Raw genomic sequence first — 16,533 nt, 5'->3', positions numbered from 1 at the left:
AATATACATAACATAAAATTTACCATTTTAACCATTTTTAAGTGTTCAGTTCCATGGCATTAAGTACATTCACCACTATCCATTTCCAGAACTTTTTCATCTTCCCAAAATGAGACTCTGTCCCCATTAAACACTCACTCCCCATCCCCCTCCCCACAGCCCCTGGCACCCGCCCTCTACTTTCTGTCTCCATGAATTTGACTACTCCAGGTACCTCATATAAGAGGAATCATAGAATATTTGTATTTCTGTTGACTGGCCTATTTCACTTAGCGTAATGTCCTCAGGATTCATCTACGTTGTAGCACCTGTCAATTTCTTTCATTTTTAAGGCTGAATAATATTCCGTTGTGTGGATAGACCACATTTTGTTTATCCATTTATCTTTTGGCTATTGTGAATAATTTGCTATCAACATTAGTGTACAATTCACCTAAGATATTTTTGAAGAATGTTAGCATTTAAGCTTTCCAAGATTTTCTTTTTATTTAGATGTCCTTGATATCTGGACAACTTATCAAATTGGAATATGGGAACATATACATCTTCTAAAAGGTTTTTTATAATCCTAGGGGAATTTAATTCTTAAATATTATTTCATGTAATACATGTAAAAACAAAGTCATGTTGTCATAACACCTGATTTGTAAAAATGGTCAAAAGATTTAATGCTCAGAATAACTAAATATGGTGAGTTTATAGCTTATTGTACAAGTAAGTTTGTTTTAATCTTAGGAATTATTGTTCATTCATAATTTTTATGTTTGTAATTTTTTAACACAGCCAACCTGAAAATACGTTAAGTAGATCAAAAGCTGGATGTAGATCTTTTCAACTGAGAGTGGGAGAAAAGTAGTGGCACTTGAGATGTGAATAAATATGCCTGGGTGCCTTCCACTTTTACAGCGAGGAGGGCTGAAATGCAGCCAGGGGGCAGTCCCTTGGAGAGAGTGGTTTTGGTAGATAATGACAATTCCCTGGTAAATTTCCATTGACCCACAGTCAACTCTGAGTAAACTGCCTGGATTACCCATGAGCACATTTTAAGGCCAGGTTAATTTCCTGCCTGACCTGCTCTCCGTTGGAACATATGTAAGGAACACAAAATAACGTTAATGTGAACTGCAGCAAATCACCTTTACATAATAGCTGCAGTAGTAATAATTAACCTTGAGGATACAGCTCCAAAACAAAAAAGTTATTTTTATCTGACTTTTAATGGTTATCCAAGAGCTCAAGAGAAAAATTAACCCAGCAGCTTTCATTATGTTAATGGCCAGAGTACAACCCTGTAAGTCCTTGAATTGAGAAAAATGTGTTAAATTTTAATAGGCCACACGTGCACGAGTTACAAGGGGAGGTTCAATGGAGAAGTCTGCCTGTCTTCCCTGTCCCTGAACCCGTTCCCCTCTGAAGAAGCCCCCTACCTTTCGTATTCTGTCAGAGGCTGTCTGTGCATGTGCAAATGTGTTTTGTGAATGGAAATGGTAGCAAACTATTCATGGTTTTCTACAACTTATTTTTTTCAATTTTTTATCTTAGGAATTGTGTAAATACATATAGAGCTCTCTGTTCTTTACAGCTGCATAATATTCCACATAACCGTTTAGGTTGGGATTTTATATTAGATAATTCTAATAGCCATTTATGTTGCAATATTATATTTTTATTGATGGACATTTTTAATGGTATTGAAAAACATGATTTGGAATATAAATATGTTTGAATGTGGAAATTTAGAGAGATAGTTTCAACCATCAGCCCTTTTGAGGGAAGGAGAAAATGAGGTTGCTGCTCTGGACATCCTAGTTCTGGTCTATAACTTAACAGGACCATCTTCTAACTGCACAAAGTGATTTCTGCCATGCATGTGCTGGCATATGGTTGAGATAAGATGACCTTATTTGTATCACAGATGTGACAATGCACACAAAAGCCACAGAAGCATAAAATAGCCTAGTCACCTGGGGAACTCAGGAGAGTTCAGCAGGACTCAAGTGATTGTGTGGTGGAGTGAGTGTGTGCGTGAGTGAGATGGGGGGAAGGTGGGTGTGCGGGTGAGGAGAGAAGACAAGGGGTCAGATGGTGAAGGGCCTCTCAGACCAGGCCAAGCAGTTTGGGGTGCCACAGAAGGATTTCCACTGCAGGTTAATGTGGTCAGATCTCCATTTTAGAAAAACCCCTGACGGCAGCACGAGGGCTGGATTGGAAGGAGGACAGTATGAGGTCGCTGCTGTCGTTCCTTGGTCTGTGGCTGCATCACCCCAGTCTTCACGGCCAGCATCTTCAAGTCTGCTCCATCTTCACGTCACCTTCTCTGTGTATCTGACTCAAATCTCCCTCTGCCGCTCTCTTATAAGGACACTTACAATTGCATTTAGGGCCCACCCAGATAATCCGGGATAATCTCTCCATCTAGAGATCCTTAACTTCATCACATCTGCAAAGACCCTTTTCCCCAGTAAAGTAACACTTGCAGGTTCCAGAGATTAGGACCTGATATTGCTGGGGGCCATTATTCAGCCTACCACAGATGCCCTTCACTGAGGCATTAGTGCAAGAGGAACAGCAAGTTTGGGGGGGAAGGTGACAAATGACTAGTCCACTAGCACGTTAGGGACACGGACAGGCTGGACCTCATGTCCCTGCTCTTTCCACTGTCTTGTGCTGAGTGGGCAGATGAGTCCACAAGTGGACATGGTAAAGCAACAACCACAGCAACAAGAGGAGGGCAAATAATGATTTTTGAGGCTGAGCCACCCACAAAATGGTTTGCAAGTACGTTGCAGATAGAACTAGCATTCTATTTCTTGAAACCAATCAAATGACCAAATAGTATTCTGAAGCTCTATCTGTTGTACGGAACACTATGACTTATTCACTTACATTGTAACTTGAATGTCCACATCTCAGAACTGGTCAGGCAAGCTCCTGGAGATCGTATACTTTTTGTGGAACACCAGAAGACCCTTATGTCCATAGGGTAGGCTAAACTGTCATAACAAAGAGTAGAGCTTTGCTGGTAACTGATGACACAAGAGTTAATTAAAAATCAGCACTCCTGATACCCATGGAAAAGGTAACTGCATTTGTACCACTTAAGAAAATTATTCTGAACTGTGGCTTCTCTAAATCTTGATTTCAGCCTTCCCCACCCGATTGTTGAGAATTACATGAATATCCTGGCCTTGGTTGAGGCTTTCTCAACAAATGTACTCTTTCCTTAGGCAAGAAATGGACGATTCCACATTTTAAAAACCAAAACCAAAGAAATTAAATGAGGAGGAGGAAACTTTCTGCTTTTGAATGTTAAGAACAGATTACCTGTTTTTGATGTGACTTCTAAACTACTTTATCAGTTAAATAATTCTCTACATTTATGATACAGGCCATTCTCCCTACCAAAGTTAAGAGACAATGGAAATGTTGTGTCTGCCAAGTATTCCCACTTCAAAAGGAAAGGTCTTGGTCCTTTGACGTGAGCAGCACCTCATCTATCTTTCTGCATTGTAGAGTTCATGCCCATCTAGGCTTTCTGATAGACTTGAAAAGTACGTCTCCTTTCTCTAAAGCCTCAGAGCAGGTTTACTCCGCACTTACAATGCTTTGGATCAGGTGTAATTATAGATCTTAGACATTCAAAGTGTTGTGTAAAACAAAAATAACTCATCTATTTTACATTTATAGTCTTACTGGAGTTTTGTGATAAGTACTTTATACAAGAACCATCCTTTTTTTTACCTTGTGTGTGTGACTTTACCAGGCCTGGAAAACACCTAGGTGTGAGTTACTCATATCATGCAACGAAATATTTTGTTCAAGGGAATAAAATTCTATCAGAGTAAATGAGGAACTAGGTTTCTATTTATAGAAACCTATTTCAAGTACTTTTTCAAAAATATCTTGCAAATCCAACTACACTTGAAATGTATCACCCTTTTTGGGGTGCAACTTTTAAAAGCAGGAAGTTGTACTCTGCATTTTTAAAAAACAGTGACAATGGGGCCGGCCCTGTGGCTTAGCGGTTAAGTGCGCGCGCTCCGCTACTGGCGGCCTGGGTTCGGATCCGGGCGGACTCACCGCTTCTCCGGCCATGCTGAGGCCGCGTCCCACACACAGCAACTAGAAGAATGTGCAACTATGACATACAACTATCTACTGGGGCTTTGGGGAAAAAAAGGAGGAGGATTCGCAATAGATGTTAGCTCAGAGCCAGTCTTCCTCAGCAAAAAGAGGAGGATTAGCATGGATGTTAGCTCAGGGCTGATCTTCCTTAAAAAAAAAAAACAAAAAAACAGTCACAATGGTTTAGGGTATCCATCACAAATGAGATGAAGAACAACCTCAAGAGAATGGTTCTTATGTATGAGGAGACTAGTGGGAGACAGTAGTTGAGGTCAAATATACACGTCAGCCAAGGAGCATGGACTTGATTCTATTAGCCGTTGAAAAGCCCTTAGCAGAGCAGGAACAATTACTTTGGTGGCCGAGTGGAGAATAGACTTAAGAAGAACAAGACCACGCGCGGGCAGCTGACCAGGAAATGTAGAATATCTTAAATTCAGCCCTGAGGGTTGGCATGGAGAGAAAAGGGCAGATTCTCTAAGTATTAGGGAGGTGAAATTTGTGTCGGAGTGGATAAGAAGGGAGAAGGTGAGTTTTATCCCTTATTCTCAGCGTGCCTGGCTTATCGCAGGTGCTGTCGGCAGTGGCAGTTAATCAAGGACTACATTTCCCATAGTCCTTAGGGCAGCGTCGCCTGCATTTCCTAGAAGGCTGTGCGATGTTCGCCCTGAGCTTCGTGGAAACAAAAAGGCAAACGGGGGGCATGTACTCTTTAAGGTTGCTTTATAACCAAATTTCCCATCCTCCTCCTCTCTTCTATCCCTCTTCTCTGCCTCCAGCTCCTCTGCTCACGGGCTCACGGGCTTCAGGAGCCCAAACACCCCGAGACTCGTCTCCTTGGCAACAAGACGTTACCGTTTCGGTGCCTCGCGACCAGAGGCGGAGTGTGCCCGGAGCCTTCTGGGAAATGTAGTTCAGCCTCCCCAGGGCCACGGCCCAGCCGAATGGCTCTGCCCTCTCGGGCCCCAGAACCAAGGCCTAGGTGGCGCGGGCGCGTGACCGGCCTGTTTGGAAGCCCGGGAAGGGAGGGCTGTTCTGCGCACGGCCATGTGCAGGCCCAGGCCGCGGTAAACGGCTCGCCGCAGAGGACTCTGGGAATTGTTGTTGGGCGGGGCTGGGCCCGCGCCGCTGCCGTTGCGGCTCGCCGCCGCGGTCGGGGGGGTGGGGGGTGTCGCAGCCCGGCTCGCCCTTCTGGTGGGGAGGGTTTCCCGGCGTCCGGGACGAGCTCCTGCCGCGTTACCGCGGCCTCTGAGCACCCAGGCAGGTGGGCGGCCGCCCGGAAAGGCGGCGTGTCGGGGCCATCGCCGCGGGCTCCTCCCCGGCCCGCCTTCCGGTCGGGCGCCGCCCCCTCGGCTCGGTCCCCGCGAGGGGTCCCTGGGAGGGAGTGTGTTGGGGGGCGTTTTGCGTAGACTCGCGCGGTGGGTCATAGTGATGAGAGGGGGTCCGAGTGCATCAGAGCCTCTAGAGAGCGTCCAGTCCAGTCCTCTTCCGTTAGAGAAGGGGGATCCAAGGCCCAGAGAGCCAGAGATTTGCCCCAAATCCAGGATCGGCCCGTGGCTATCCGCTCACGCTTTATTTCCTGCACAAGGCACAGTGCCTGGCACAGAACAGGCGCTCAAGCATTTGTTAAGTGCCATTTCGTTCTAAGGACAAACAGCTGAAATACTTCAACAAATAAACTACAAGATAAAAAAGTTTTTAAGAGGGAAGTGGGCCTGTAGACGAAGATACTTATCAGACAGATGCAACTTGTATACCTTACTCGGATCATGATTCTGACAACCAATTGTGAAATTTTTAAAAATCAGAGAAATGTGAACATTGAAGATCTTAAGGGATTATTGTTTGAAAATTTTAGTTGTGATAACACTGTTAGGGTAATGCTTTAAAAAAGGAAGAGACTTTGAGAGACACATACTGCAGATTTTGTGGGTGAAATGATGTCAGATTTGCTGGAAAAATATCCAGTGTGGTGGAGGAGGGGGAGAGCAGAGGAACGGCGATTGGCTGAGTGTCCATAAGTGCTAGAGATGGGTACACGAGGAACACTAAACTATTCTATCATATATGTTCAAAAAAAAATTTAAGTGTAATTTTAATCCTATTTGCTAGAGATATGTGCTGAATTATCTATCAGAAAAAAGGTATGATGTCTGGGATTTGCTTTGAAATACTACACACACACCAAGTGTGATGGGGTGTGGAGGAAACAAGAATGGCGGAAAATGAATTGTGGTGGAAGCCAGGTGATGGGTACATGAGAGTTTGTTGTATTTATTGTATTCTTTTTAGTGGGATTGGAAATTTCCATAATCAAGGGGTTTTATTTAATTTTTTAAATGTATTCTATCTGTTTCAGAAAGTTTCTGAACTATAAAGCAGCTCATGAGGAGTTTCTCTGAAATGTAACTCTCCCACAGCACGAGCGAGCCTCCTTGGGGACTTTTCCAGCCAAGAATGATCACAGCAATGAGGGGCTCTATGTCCTTGGCCCCCCCGGGGCCCTCAAAAGCAGACAGCATTCTAACGGTGACGGTGGAAGCCGAGCACCATTCGTGGGGGGAGAGCCCTTGCTGCCAGGGAGTCATCCTCCCAGCCGGGAGCTGGCCCACTCACACTTCGGACAGTTCTACCGCCAGGAAATTTGCGACCCCGTGAGGTTCTGAAATGTCCCCATGAGCTCTGCTACCAGTGGCTGAGGCTGGAGAGACACAGCAAGTTGCCCATCCTGGAGCTGCTGGTGCTGGAGCAGTTCCTGGCCATCCTGCCCCAGGAGCTGCAGGGCTGGGGCTGGGAGCGCCCCTGGGCAGTGGAGAGGAGGTGGCGGTGACAGTGAGAACTCAGTGAACCCGGCCAGCAGGTAGGAGAAGAGAGAACTAACGTGGGCATGTAGGGAGGGGTCGGTCCTCCAAAGAAAACTAAGGCCCAATCTCTTGATGCAACACTGCGTCTCTCCGTTCCTCTTAGCTCTTCCCTTTGACCTTTGGGACATAAATTAGATTTGGGATGATTTTCTAGGGTTTTTTTTTTTCTCTGATGATCTGATTCTCATTCTTACCTGGGTATGCTTCATTTAAATCATTATTTAAACCACTCAATTTTTAAATCATCCTCTACAGAAACTAAAATACATATTCTTCTTCCACAATACAGAATTAAATACAACTTTCACATTTCTGGCTGAGCTTCCCACGCTGGGAGCTCCGTTTTCACTGTCTTCTTCTTTTCTTTTCTTTTTGCTGAGGAAGATTGGCCCTGAGCTAACATCTGTGCCAGTCTTCCTCTATTTTGTATGTGGGTCACCGCCACAGCATGGCCACTGACGAGTGATGTATGTCCACGCCCGGGAACCGAACCCAGGCTGCGGAAGCAAAGCGTGCCAAACTTAACCACTAGGCTGTGGGGCCAGCCCCCCATTTTCTTCTTGAAACTTGGAGAGAAGTCAAGGCTGACTCTGTACCCTTTCTGTTAGACTAACCATGGGGCCCTGACGCGTGTTATCTTTCCACATTCTGTTCTTAGCAAAGTTGTTATCTCTCGGAACACAAATCCAAAGTTTGAAAAAATTCTCAGCAGACGTCTTGGTCTCGTCCTCATAAGGGACCTTGAACTAGCACCGCCCAGTGCAGCTCCTCCCCAGTTCCCACCCTCAGAGGCTGTGTGGGGTCGTTCATGTTTGTTGTGTTAGCTGCTGAGTTTAGAGTAATTTGTTACACAGCAATAGAAGACTAATACAAGTGTTCTAACAGAGGTTTGGATACCATTTCCAGGTTTTAGAAGCCAACTGGGAGAGGTAGGTGGGATTCAGAAAAACTGGAATTTCTGGGCTGTTCTCATGGCTTTTGAGAGCAACTAAACAGAATATTTGAATCTAGGACATTTAGGGAAGAATTCAGGAAATATAGTCATATCAAATAGATCAAAGAATTCAGGAAATGTAGTCATATCAAATTATATTTACTTTAATATAAATCAGTTATTTTGTTTTTAAAATAACTATTTTATCAAAACTTGAATCAAAATTTAATTTAAAATCAAGTTGTACACCTTAAATATATGCAATTTTTAATTCTCATTTTAATTCTCAACTATACTTCAATAAAGCTAGGAAAATTTTTTTAAATAAAATAAATTTTAAAAAATTTGCATTATCACTGGGAAATAGGATTATGAAGGACTTTGAGCATTTTTATTAACTATGTAATATTTAATTATTTTTTGCAATGAACAGATGTTGCTTTGTAATCAGAAAAGAATAATTTTTAAAGAAATATAGTGGGGGAAAAGTCTAACAAGACATTTTCCAAACAGAAAAAGCAGGTAATTACCTTTATTTCCTTTAGAGCTCCCAATTTTCTTAATTGTCTCCAGGACAGGGAGTTTTCTGGGGGCAGATGGCACCTCCACCACAGGCACAAGAATCACCACGCGTGAGCAGCTTCAGCCAGTTGAGGCCCACTTCAGACGTGGATCTTGGGAGCTCCACCCCTCCAAGCCAGCGGGAAGAGGCCGGCGGTGACCGTGGGGAGGAGACTGGGGTCTTCGTTCCTTTTTCCTGGGCCCTCCTGTGTTGCAAAGCAGGACCAACCGTCACAACTTACAGATCTGTGCTGGGAGCTGAATGTGACCATCCAACTAGCATGAGGCTGTCAGTCAAGAATTCGGAGAGGTCTTGAGGGCATTGGCGGACGACAAAGAGAATGAGCCCCTCGTGGTCTCAGTCATCCACAGGGGCCCAGGCACAGCTGAGCGTCCTGGTGGAGTGGTAGCTTCTTAGCTGATCCACGCTCCATGAGATAGCTCACAGAGACCTTTATTGACAATAACACCATCTTGTCTTCTTCCTTCCTTGTAGCCTGTACTCAGCGTTTGGAGAGAGCTTGAGAGATAAGCCCCCTTGTAGGGTGTATGGAGGGGGTCCTGCTCCAAGGAGACGTAGGCAGTTGGGGATGAAGAGAACAGACTCAGTGAGGCATCCACCCCCACCGAGAAGGGAGCAGGCAGGGTGCAGGGGCTGGCCACACTCCTGGCTCTCCTTTCAGAGAGGAGTCCTTACATCACCGTTTCCATTGCTGTAAATTCTCAGAACTCAGTACATTCCCTTATTACAGGACTGTAATACTTCTTTTTTTTTTTTTTTTTTAAAGATTTTATTTATTTATTTTTCCCCCCAAAGCCCCAGCAGATAGTTGTATGTCATAGCTGCACAACCTTCTAGTTGCTATATGTGGGACGCGGCCTCAGCATGGCCGGAGAAGCGGTGCGTCGGTGCGCGCCCGGGATCCGAACCCGGGCCGCCAGCAGCGGAGCGCGCGCACTTAACCGCTAAGCCACGGGGCCGGCCCTAGGACTGTAATACTTCTTGCAAAGCCGGATAACACGACTAGGGGGTTGCTGTTTTAGATCAGCAATGCCCGCTAGTCTTTGCCTGAGCACGAGGAACCAAGAGTTGACCTCACAGATTCGGACATGTCCACGGACACCTACATCAGGGGAACATCTGGTCCCTTCTCTTTGGAGTGTGGTTTGACTAAAGAGCTCCCACAATGAAATAAGTGACATATTGGACAACTTTTAGAGTCTCCTGCTGCTGTTGGGATCCATGGGACACAGAAGTAGGGGAGGCCAGAGGCAGGGATGACATTCATCTGGTGCCAACAGAATGGCTGGATGGCTTGTTCAAGTATTGAATGGTTTCTGGACTGGGTGGTAAGCAGCTGCTGCTATGTGTCCCCGAGTACCCTGCCAGCCACCTTGGCCACCCCAGTGACTCCCCCCGACCCTCAGGACCTTTCCAGAGCCCAGCATCTAATGGTTATCACCAGGTCCTACAAGAGGTCTCCAGATGAGACCAGCATCTGTTCTCATCGGTCAGTGTTTGGGCCCTACCAGTTGTTAAGTGTAATGTCCTCCTTGGCGTCAAGCCTTATGACCTTCACTGCCTGTGCTCAGGAGGGACAGCTGAGCAGCACGGAGCAGCCGGGTGGGCACTGGAACCACCTGGATTCGGGTCCTGCCTCCGGTACGTACTAGCTGTGCGATTTGGGGCAAGTCCTCTAACTTCTCTGAGCCTCAGTTTCCTTATCTGTAATCATCAAATAATAGATGAGAAAGTACTGTGTAAACTACAAAGTGCCCACACACGAGAGTTACTTTTTGTATTATTATTTGTGAAGTGTATGGCTTCAACGCAGGACCGTACTCTCAAACCCAGCTTTCTTCCCTCTGCGTCAGCTCCTCCCTTTCACCCTCTCTGCGGTCACTTCAAACCTCCATCCCCTGCCGCCCTCCAGGGGACGCCCCGGGACTCCACTCCATGCAGGTCACCAGCCGTGGCCCCTCCGGGCAGTGTCCTTAGCCGCCTGCCCACCACCCCCTGTTCCTGTGTGGCCAGGAGAGCGCCAGTTATTCTCCCAGACTCCTCGGACTGCCCTCCAGTCGCCCCCTACCACTACAATCCCCTGCTCTTTCCTCTCCCCGGGTTTGTAAGATGATAATTTGAGAGGTTTTCCTTATTATAAAAGTAATACATGTTCATGATAGAACATTTGGAAAATGCAAATATGCCTGAAAAGAATGAAAGTAACTCATAATCTCACCACATATATAGTATTTTACAACCTGCTCTTAAAAAAAAAATGTGTGATCAGGGCCGCCCGGTGTGGTCAAGTGGTTAAGTGCGCGTGCTCCGCTGCGGTGGCCCGGGGTTCGCCGGTTCGGATCCCGGGCTCACACCAACGGCGCTGCTTGGCAGGCCATGCTGTGGCGGCATCCCATATAAAGTGGAGGAAGATGGGCACGGATGTTAGCCCAGGGCCAGTCTTCCTCAGCAAAAAGAGGAGGGTTGGCAGATGTTAGCACAGGGCTGATCTCCTCACACACACACAAGAATGTATGATCCTTAAATATTCTTGTACAGCCTCCTTTTTCATTGTTGTGTTACGTGCCATCATTTATGTGATCGATCCCCTATAGTAGGCAGGGCCTTTCTATCACAGGACACAGATAATATTTGAATTTTTCATGTCTGATTTCAGATGGTGACCTCAGGACTGAGCACAGGCATTCAGCTCAGATCAGGAACTTGCTGAAAGCAGACCCCACGGGTGACTCAGGCAGACTTCAGGGAAGCTCTGCAGGTGCCAGAGCTGGGAGACACTTCAGAATGTTCCAGTACCTGAGGCTAGCATCAGGGAACCTCGCAGAGGGGTGGCTGAGCAGCTGTCCTGCCCAAGAGAAGAGTTTCAAGCAGGAGAGAGAAGACAAGCCGTGAAGGTGACAAGTGACCAAACCTGCAGGCCAGGTGAGCACCTTGTTCCATATCAGAAAAGTTGTGCGGGCAGAGACCCCATAAATGTCACACGGGTGGCTGTGGTTTCCGAGCAGACCCACCCTCGTTCAGGATCAGAGCCCACAAAGGAGGGAACTCTCAAGTGTGAGCGTGTGGAATAGACTTAAGATCGCCCAGAACCTGGTGCTGAGGCCCCCCTGTGTGACCAGGTCAGGAGGGTGTTACTTTGATGAGAGAAAGGCAGAGCAGGCGGGACCGCGACCGCTGTGGGCAGGAGAGGCCGGGCGTGTGTGAGCTGAAGGGGCGTGAAGGACACGGCTAGAGAGAGGCAGTGGGAGGGCGTTCCTCGGGAAGCCCGGTCCCCAAACAGGCCTTCTCTGCCTGGCCTCGTAACCGCCAGGTGTGTGCTCCCCAGGTGCGGGAGGCACAGGGAGCTGGCCTGGGCAGCAGCTCGTCACCAGGCCACTCAGCTCTCACGTCAGCCACCTGGCTTCCACTTCAGGCCCCCCTTGGGCCACTTTCCTGTCACTTCTGCTCTTTTTTTAAAAAAACATAATACATCTTCTCTCTTATCAACAAAAGTAACACATGTCCATAATAGAAACTTTTAAAATACATGTAAACAAAATGAAAAAAATGCAGTCTCCTATGCCAGAATCACTGCTAACAGTGTCTTTCTAGCATTTTTTTCCTAAGCATATACATACATTTTCTCTGTTATTCAGGTTTCTCTGAAAAAAGAGGTGGGGAACTTGCTTGTGGCCCCGACTCCATTTCACCTGAGAGATGAGGAGAGCCAAGAGAGGTCCCTGCAAGCCTGTGTCTGTGAACCCCCAACCCTGGCGGCCTCAGGGGCAGTACCTCTTTCCACCACCAGAGGGGGGTGTTTGCCCATGCATGTCTGTCCCAGAGCTGCCTGCGGGGAACCGTCAGGCTGTCGGTGCTTCACGCACAAGACAGTTTTCTCCTGGGGCCCAGGAACTGGCAGCTCCCGGCCAACCTACCTAGCTTTAGGTCAGTCCTAGCTTTATAGCTCATTCTGCTCACTGCACCTCTTGGAAACCTTCTGGGTTCATGAGGGAAAAAAACAAACTCCCATACTCACTCTTTCACCACGTCTACCCAAATTTGACGAATCCTTGGACAGACCTCTCCTCACTGATGCTTATTCTTTCAGGTCTTAGCTGACATGTTACTTCTTCCCAGGAGTCGGTCTCAGCCCTGCAAGTCTGGGTTATGCAATTCTCCTTTGTGCTTCTGTGGGGCCCAATACTTCCCCTTTCAAAACGCGGAGCCTGCTGAATTGTCTGCCTCCTGGAATGGACGTTCTGCGAGGGCAGGGACCATGTCAGTCTCACTCACTAGCATCCCAGGCACTGATGCACGCCGCCTGGCCCTCCACAGGCTCACTGAAGGTTTGCTAAGTGGGTGAATGAATGAGTGAATGAAGGAATGAATGAGTGTGCCTTTCCTGTTCCCTGAAGTAGAGTCTACAAAAGCCAGTCCACTTCTCTCCTTCTGTCCCCTTTCCCTCCCAGTTCACCAGGGGCCTCTCATTGTCCCCTAAATCTCTGGAAACATAGCCCAAGGAATAGTGGAGCTAACGGACCAGTTCCCTCCCTTGTGGTTGGGGGGAGACAGTGGGGTTTGGAGTGAGACAGACCGAGCTTCAAGCACCCTGCCACTTACTAGCTGTGCAGGTATTTTCTTTATTTACAAAGTGGAGATAATGGGTACCAGGCTGGCAGGGTTGCTCTGAGGAATTGCACACTGGCCTGACACCTGGTGACAGCCATCGCACCAGCATTCTTACTCCCTTCCTTCCCAGCACTTGCTTCTAAGCCTCCTCCGAAACCTTGGGACACAGACACCCTTGCAGTCCCAAACGTGCTGCTGTCTTCCTGAACCCCTTGTCTCTTCCCTGAGGTTGCCCAAGCCACTTGCTGCTGCCACCGCCTTCTTCCCTGTCCGTTATCCCCAGCACAAATAATAGTGCCATCTACAGAGTAGAGTAGATGCTGAAAAGATACTTGTTGAATGAATGAGTAAATGAATGAACCAGTCAGTCACAGCAGCCTCCCCTGTGGTGTGTTCACCAGTTGTCAAACGTGTAAGGTAGTCACCAGCCTGTTGATGGGCGGGTGGCCTCCTGCCCAGTGGACATCTCCCGTAACAGGTTGGGCACATGTGAAGACACAAGGCCAAGACTTTACTGAAGAAAGAAGAAGGAGAAGGGGGGACAGTGAGGGAGCATCGCGGCCCTGTGGAAAAGGAAATTGCCAAGGGTGGTGGAGGCCAGACTCTTCTCTCTCTTTTTTTTTTTTTTGTGAGGAAGACTAGCCCTGAGCTAACATCCAATGCCAATCCTCCTCTTTTTGCTGAGGAAGACTGGCCCTAGGCTAACATCCGTGCCCATCTTCCTCCACTTTATATGGGACGCCACCACAGCATGGCTTAACAAGCAGTGCATCGGTGCACACCCGGGATCCAAACCCGAGAACCCCGGGCCACCGAAGCAGATGCGCGCACTTAACCACTGTGCCACCGGGCCGGCCCCCAGACTCTTCTCTTGCGCACAGCATTAGGTGCCCCTGCGAGTGGACCCCAGGGGTTACAGGTGCACGACTGTGTCATCGAGCAAACTCTCCCACAGGGGGTCTGCATGCCCCACAGCCAAAGTCTGTCTGCCATGACTGGTGCTAAAAGCACAGTTCCAACAAGATCGTTTTCTAGATTCACCCCTTCGTGGTGTTTGGCTCTTGTGTGAACGTGTTCCATCACGTGTGCTCTGAGGCCCCTCTGACGGTCCTCCTCAGGCCCCACATGCTCGCCTGTGTCTCATGAGGTCGGAGCGCCCCCAAAAGCTCCCTCAGCGGCCCTCTCTCCAGTCGGATCTTCGGGTGATGAATGGGGCTGATTCCTCCTCAAATGCTCACCGCCCCCAATTCATTCGTCTGAAGGATTCAGCCCCAGAACAGCTCGTCTGCTGTCAGGTGAGGCTCGTGCCGTCTTGTTGCCCTCCCTGCGGCAGAGAGCTCGTCCCCTGTGGTGCTCCAGAGGGTGCACTCTGCCGTGGGCCGGCTTTATCTGTGCCGGAGCCTCCCCTCTGATCTCCTCATCTCCAGAGGCTGCTCACGTTGCTCTCAGGATTTTCCCACATTGGGGCCATTCATGGGGAATCTCTCTAGTATGAATTAGGAGATGAATGGAAATTTTCCCTTATTCAGAATATTCAAAGATTTCCTGTGCTGTATGAATTCTTTGATATTCTGCCAGAATTTGGTCCACATGTTTGGCCATGTATATTCTGCCAGTGGAGCGAGGTATGGGCTTAGAGTCTGTGGATTCCCGAAGCAGTCTCTTCATCAGCGTACAGTCTCCGGATCCTGGCCTCGGGAGCAGCAGTCCCAGGACGCATCCCCCACCCTTGGCTCCGACAGGAAGGCTGGGCAGTGGTGTTGACAGCATGTCCTCAGCCCTGACCTCACACTGTGATGACACCGTAGGAAATGGGAGTGTCACAAGCCCCCACTTCTGAGAAACAAAGCTCTGTGCATGAACACTCTGGCCTCTGGCTGTTTCCTCTTGTGATTACAGCAGCGAGAAGAGAAAGCAGTGGTTGAGCCCTTTTCTCTACAAGGGAAGTGATGAGCGAACTGTGTCCTGAGCACCATGGTCATTGCTCACGTCACAGGTCCCCCTGGAATGAGCACCCACCACTCTGAATTCTGTGCCTCCTCCAGGCCTGGCCCAAAGCACCCTTCTTCCCTGAAGCCTTCCTGGGACTCTGGAGGTTAACTTGCACTCTGCGCTCCAGGAGCGCCCACCACAGGGAAACCCGTTCCACGCTCGCCTTATGCTCTAGTGCTTCAGGGCCTTTTTTGCCTTTTTCTTCTCAAACAGACTAAAGGAAGCTCTTTGAGGAGGAACCACGTCTTGTCCCTTGTGTGGCCCACGGCACCTCTGAACACTGAGAGACCCAGGGCGATCTGCAGATTGGCCGCCGTACGTGGCTGTGGACAGATTTGTGGTTCAGGGCAGTCGTGGGTGGATGAAGATGCAGCCTGCCTTCCTGGGATGCTTGTCATCGCTCTCTTCCAGGTCACACGGGAGGAAGGTGATCTCGTCCCTCGTGCCACCCCTTCCCGCCCACACTCGCCCCCGCCCCCCGCCAGGCGGGCCAGCCGTGTTAGCTGTGATACCCACAGGCAGAGGTGTCCCCGCTGCCTCGGCTCTGCCTGGAGTCATTGCTAGCCCCCGTGCACTGCACTGCTCCTGGGCGTGACCTTGTGGAGGGGGAGCCGGGGAATGAGCAAGAAAGGGGTCTTGTAGAGCTGTCCATCAGGGTGGTTAAATATGGCTGGCTCAGAGAGCACCTTCAGCGTGAACTTGGAGCTCTTTGAAGGCAAGGCCTTTGTCTGTAGCGTCTGTATGTTCACAGTGCCCGGCTCAGCACGAGCACATAGTAGGACTCCTCTGGGGCGGAGCAGGAGGATGCTTCTCTAGTCACCAGCACCCACGGAGGTCCTGGAGGGAGCGAGGAGAACAGATGTTATGACTGTGCTGAAATCCTAGCTGTGCCTCCCCCGCCCTGAGAGGACAGCATCCCTTTGGTATATGGCTAAGTCCTGGGTCCCAAGCAGAAAAGGCCCCTTGTCATTTGTTAGCTGCAAAGTCTCCGTCTCCCCTGCACAAAAGGGACCAATTCTGTGTGTGCCTTCAGGGTTTTGTATAGCCTTGGCGCTCTCTTCTACCTTTGTTTACAAGCTAGTAAGGGAGAGATGTTCTTGGTGGGCTGGTAAGAGCTGGTCCTAGTGCCGGCGCTGCCTGTAGAACTGCATGTTCTAGGAACCACAGGCTGCTTCTCAGCAGCTGACCCTTGAACCTGGTGAAGATATGAGCAGGTCACTGAGCATTAGGGAAAGAAAGAAAGAAAGAAAGCAAGGAAGGAAGGAGGGAGGGAGGGAGGGAGGAAGGAGGGAGGGAGGGAGGCGGGGGAGGGAGGGAGGGAAGGAAGGAAGGAAGGAAAGAAAAGAAAGAAAGAAAGAAAAGAAAGAAAGAAAAGAAAGAGAGGGAGGGAGGAGGGAGGGAGGGAGGGAAGGAAGGAAGGAAGGAAG

General features: G+C 48.6%; 1 long non-coding RNA gene across 3 annotated transcripts; it reads left to right on the top strand.

Moving 5' to 3' along the window:
- The first annotated feature begins 4,909 nt into the window (after positions 1–4,909).
- LOC147913682 (uncharacterized) lies at positions 4,910–16,368 on the top strand. Of its 3 annotated transcripts, XR_015548630.1 has the most exons (6): positions 5,293–5,389; positions 6,485–6,985; positions 8,497–10,147; positions 11,163–11,428; positions 12,594–12,831; positions 13,593–16,368. It is a non-coding gene; the product is annotated as an uncharacterized LOC147913682 (long non-coding RNA). The 3 variants fall into 3 exon arrangements; XR_015548629.1 differs by lacking the exon at positions 5,293–5,389 and adding an exon at positions 4,910–5,192 and having other exon boundaries at positions 12,594–16,368; XR_015548628.1 differs by having other exon boundaries at positions 12,594–16,368.
- The last annotated feature ends 165 nt before the right edge of the window (positions 16,369–16,533 follow it).

This window comes from Ceratotherium simum, chromosome 26 (genome assembly GCF_057802395.1).
Source record: "Ceratotherium simum simum isolate JZ-2026a chromosome 26, ASM5780239v1, whole genome shotgun sequence".
Lineage (NCBI taxonomy): Eukaryota > Metazoa > Chordata > Mammalia > Perissodactyla > Rhinocerotidae > Ceratotherium > Ceratotherium simum.
This window is presented reverse-complemented; position numbering and strand designations above follow the sequence as displayed.